We start from the raw sequence: 5,769 nt of genomic DNA on the forward strand, positions 1-5,769 counted from the left end.
GAAAACCTGCCAAAACTTCAGCACAGAAATAGATGTGGACTTTTACCCTCTCCCTAAAAAGATCAAGAACAGACACAAGAAAGTTTATATGAAGACAGAATTTGGATTTGGAAGGCTTGCATTTTGGTTGACTACCTTTTGATAAGCAAAATTTGAAACCATTTAAATACCACTGTATTTTAACTCAACAATACCTGCTTCCCAATTACTCATTTCCTCAGAAAAGAAGAAATCATCTCTACAATGCAGACAACGTTACATTTTATAGAATTTTGTTTTAAATTGAGGAAGCAGTTAAATGGTGCACTATATCTTGCAGATTATGGAAGTTCAAATTCCAGTTATAGGCTTTTTTTTTTTCTTTTTATAACCCTAACCAGTTTAATTTTTTTTCCATCGTGGGAGATGATAAGAAGAAATGGTTTGGGAAAATTAAGTAACAACATCCTAGAAGAGTGAGAACAATCTCATTTACCATGATGTATCCAGTCGTGGATAATTCATTTTGATGGCTTCTATTTTTGGCTAAATGAGAATTAAGCCAGTGCTTGAGACTGTCAGAAGCTGACTGGTCTACCTTTGCACTGGCATTAAAGAGTCATAGAAAAAGAATCATGGATATTTATGAATTAAGATAAAAGGTATGGGTTTTTTATTTTTTCAGCCAATGACCAATTACAGTTCAGCTGTTGACTGAGAAGGTTGTGGTAGGAAAACACGTGCCATATTTTCTTTGCATTTGAGTAATTGTCTTGTACTTAGGAAAAAGTCATCTATGAATGACAAGTGATTTGGGTTGTCAAATGTTCCTGACAAGCTTACCCCAAAACTTTAGTGGCTTAAAACAATCCCACCCCCAACTGTTCTTCAACTTGAGCTGGGCTCAGCTGGGCTGTTCTTCTGCCAGCCTGCAGGTGGCCACTCATGTGGTCAGCAGGTCGGCAGAGAGACTGGGATGGCTGGGCTTCTCTCTCTGCCTGAAGTCCTGAGTCTCTCCTTCTCTATGTAGTCTCTTTCAGTGGCCTGGCTGGCAGAGTAGCTAGACCTCTCACATGCCAAGAGCTCTAAAGCAGAAGTGGCCAGGCCTTCTGAAAACTTAAGTACAGAATTGTCACAGCATCCCTTCTACTGCCCTCTATTGATGATGATGATGATGATGATTTTTTTTCTAACCAGAATAGAGCTGGATTATGCCTTCTACTTACTAAACAAGTCACAAGCCCAGCTCAGATTCAAGAAAAGAGTGTGAAGTGGAGGTGCAGTTAATTGGGGGGCCACTAGTCTAACAGATGGTCACAACCAATGCCATGGAAAACCAAGAATTTTAGCAAAAGTAGAAGTTGCTAGTGACCTTGGGAAGCTGAAGCTGATTAAAGTAGCTGGGACAAGCTGAAAGTCAGACTGAGAAATAAAAGGAGGGCCTTCAAGAAGCTTCCTGAACAATTTCTGCCAGCCCTGAGCTTGTTTTTGCAACCAGCACTTGGGGAAACTGATCTTGTGAGGATGGATGTGTTTAGGAACACAGGGCTTTTGAGAGCAGCACCATCCCACTGGGGCACCCCCAGACTTGGGAAATGTGATGCTTTCTTAATGTCACTGGTTTTTAGTTTGGCCACAGTGAGAAGGAACAGCCCTAAGAGGCCTCCAGCCAGGTTGAATGAGCTCATTTTTGTTTTAGCCAACCGGTAAGATTTGCTAATGTTCTACCTTAAGTGCCTTCTCCAAAGACATCTCTCTTTGCCTCATATGTGGAATCATCACTCAGCGTGGATATTTCAATGAAAAGATCATTGGTTGACTTTTGTAACATTAATAAAATACTATGGTATCTTTGCCATGAAAAAATAAAAATAAAAATGAATAAAAATGAAGACATGTTGCAATCAAATTAATGAAATTCTATATTTAAAATGTCTAGGCTGGGCAAAGTGGCTCAAGCCCGTAATCCCAACACTTTGGGAGGCCAAGGTGGGAGAATCGCTTGAGCCCAGGAGTTTGAGACATGGGCAAAAAGTAAAACCTCCCCTCTACAAAATTCAAAAACTTAGCTGGGTGTGGTGGTGCACACTTTTAGTCCCAGCTATTCAGGAGGTTGAAGCAGGAGGATGGCTATAGCCTAGGAGGTCAAGGCTGCAGTGAGCTGTGATCTCACTACTGCACTCCAGACTGGAAAATAGAGCAAGACTTTGGTTCAAAAAAAAGCAAAAAAAAGCTTATACTGAAAAAAATGATTATTTTTATGAATGAGTGCAATGCAATCTAATTGTGTTCACTATTGTACAATTGTAAGATTTATTTAAAACATTAATACCGAAATCTACGTAGCAATGGAATGAATAGCCATTTCTTATATCTATCTATCTATTATCTATCTGTCATCTATCTATGTGTCTATCTATCTATCTATCTATCTATCTATCTATCTATCTATCTATGCTGTGTATATGTATATGCCAAGCATTCTACTGGATGCTCAAATATGTCAGTGAAAAAAGCAGGCTAAAATCTCTGCCCCTAAGAGCATACAATTCAAATGGGGGGAGATAAACAATGAATAAATGAATTAAGTCTGTTATATAGAGAGGATAGGAAACAGTAATAAGTGTTATGGAAAAAACAGACTGCAGGGAGTGGCAGTGGGGAATGTGTGCAGAGGGGTAGGTTGTAATTTTGACTTGGATAGTCAGCGTGCACTTCATGGAGAAGTTGGCATCTGAGTAGAGACTTGCAGTTCGTGAAGGAGGGAGCCATGTGGCCATGGGGAGGAGGAGCACTCCAGGCGAGGAGAGCAAGCAGCCCATGCAATGGGCCTGAAGAAGGAGTGTGTCTGGAATAACAGAGGAGTCCAGTGTGCTGGAGGCAAGGAGGTAGGTGGGGCCTAGAACATGATTCAGGGAAGGTGGATTGTGAATTGCCTTGTGGGTTTCAGCGAGGACTTTGGCTTTTACTCTTGAGTGCAATGGGGAATCACTGGAAGGTTTTGAACAAACAAGCAGTGTGATCTGACATTCATTTTAAAAGAATTATGCTAGCTGCTATTTTCAGAATAGACTGTAGGGAGCAAGAATTATGCCAGCTGCTATTTTCAGAATAGACTATGGAGAAAGGACAGGAGACAGGAGATCAGTTAGGAGACTGCTGAAGACAGCCAAAGGAGGGGTGCTGGTGGCTTGCACTGAGGGCATAGTGGAGTTGATGAGAAATGGCCAGATTCTGCATATAATCTTAACATAGAACCAGCAAAATTTAAGTAGAGATTCATTCATTGTAAGATGTGAGAAACAGCAGAGTCAAGGATGACCCAAGACTGTTGGCCTGAGTACTGGAAAACTTAGTTGGCCTCCACTGAGATTGAAAAGACAGAATATGGGGTTGTTTCGGGGGGACTTAGCAACTTCTCTCAGTCCTGTCAGAGGGTCACTGCACCTGAACCTACAACCTCACTTGGATACACAATCAAGAATGTAAATTCACAATTATTCCCAGTAAATCCCCCTTAGTTAAAAGGCCTTCCTGGCCCCATTTTCACAGAAAGGCTGCCCCATTCCCCCATGGCTAACAGACGCCCCATGATAATCCCTCCTAGTAAGTATGCCTTCAGAGCATGCATTTCAGCTAGAATACTTGTGTGATGATTTGCTTACTCCTGAAAGACTCTAAGTGCCAGGCATGAAAGGACTGTGTCTGTTTCTGCTTCCAATTTTTTTCTCACCTGCTGGACAGGCCTGACAAGTGATAGATATTCAATAAATATTGATTAAGGAAATAATGAATCTTAGTAAGATTTTAGGGACCAAATGGTTCCTTCAGGAGCCCATAATTTTAAACTGTGGGATTCCCTTGGGACTACCTAATTACCCTGGGATTATTTAGTAACTCAGAACACTTAAGGTCAGGAATTTTTGTGTGCTAAACCCCTGCAGTGGTGTAGCACTGTTCTAACAGGGCAGCTGCTCCGAGCTGGGGAATGTGCAGGAGTTAGGTTTGCGCCCCTTGAGGGAGCAGATCCACTTTGCTCACCTTGTTTTGCTCTGTGTCTGATGACTTGGCCCTCACGTCACTTGCTCTCATTCCTTCTCATTCAGAGTGGTCTCAGCCATCTTCACACCAGCAGTTTCCATGGTAAATGCACTGATGAGGGAGGGCAGTAGCTCCCTCTGCTTCTCATCCCCACTCCCTGCTTCTGCTCTCAGGACAACAGGCCCTGCCTGGATGCTAGATCTTCTGTACTTCTTAGGACTGATTCTAGAGACTCAGTAAAGGATGGGAGGTGTCCAGATTTCAGTAAGGAATGTACCTCCTCACTCTCCTCTTCTCTGCCTCAGAGATATCCCTTTCCTTGTTTATCACACCGATGTCAAATGTTCTCCTGCTCTTAGTCTCATGATCACTCTCAAGTTTACTCCAATGCAGGATTTTTCAACTTCAACACCATTGACATTTTGGGCTGGATAATTCTTCATTGTGGGGGCTGCCCTGTGTATATAGGGTGATTGTGTTCTCTGGGATGTTTAGCAGCACCTCTGGCTTCTACTCTCTAGATGTCAATAGCACTCCTTCACAGATGTGACAATTAAACATGTTTCCAGACATGAGTAAATGTCTCTGGGAGCCAGTCGCAGCATTGGTTTAAGATATGGCTCTATTTTGTGAAATGCCCTTGACTTCTGGCCCCATAAAGTCTCACTTCTCCTGCCCTCCCCTTAGTCCAACTTCTTAGGTAATCTTGTTTTTTTTCTATGATGGTTTTGGATCGATGAGAAGGGGGTGCTGGCTTCTGTGTCCACTAACAACTTCAGTATGTGACCCTCAAGGCTGCCGCTTCAATCACCATCATTCCTGCCCCAGGTCCTTGATGTGGTTAAGATATGAGAAAAGTCCTGGTCTCTAACAGACTGTCTGAACTTTTACCCATTCTATGATTATGTCTTTATTCTCTGTATTCACTATTTTCCTTGTTAACTTAAGAAATATTTTTTGTTGATGATAAGACTGATGACAGAAAAGTAAAAAAGGTGCCAAAATAATCTTTGGCAGATAATTCTGGGAAACTCCCCGATTAGTGGGAAAATTACTGGGTTTTGTATGATATTACAAGCCTTCACTAATCCTAGGAGGAGAGTTGTTATCTGGGCTGTAAATGGAGAAATCAGGGAAACAATATTTGTTATAAAATATTAGATGAAGTGTGTGCTTATGTATGAAACAGAGCCCAGTTTTCCACATTACAGTCAGAGAAAGAGGAGCTCAAAGAAAGTGAGAGCTGCTTAAGAAATCAACTAATACAATTCTTTCCTTTAGGAAATAACAAAATAAAAGAGAGAATAATTGCTTTGCCCAGGGGATGTAAATAGCATCAGGGCCTGGATTTAAACTCAGACCTCCTAATTCTCTGTTCTAATTTGTGATAAAGTTTTATCAACCCACGGCAAAATAAGAAAAACAAGATCAATTTGGAAAATTTTTTTCTGAATGTAAATTAGTTAAGTGCAATGAACTATCCTTTATCCTGAGTCTTAGGCCCTTCTAACCCTTCTATCACTTTTGGTATAAAATATTGTCCCTATTCGGAAAGAATGACTCCAGATGTAGTTGGAGTTTTGGGGAGTTTCTTAATGCTTTTATTTTAGTAATCCTAAGGCAATTCACCACCACCATCCCTTTTTAAAAATAAACAAAAATGGCCGGGCGCGGTGGCTCAAGCCTGTAATCCCAGCACTTTGGGAGGCCGAGACGGGCGGATCACGAGGTCAGGAGATCGAGACCATC

Source organism: Colobus angolensis, unplaced genomic scaffold (genome assembly GCF_000951035.1).
Source record: "Colobus angolensis palliatus isolate OR3802 unplaced genomic scaffold, Cang.pa_1.0 Scaffold58, whole genome shotgun sequence".
NCBI lineage: Eukaryota > Metazoa > Chordata > Mammalia > Primates > Cercopithecidae > Colobus > Colobus angolensis.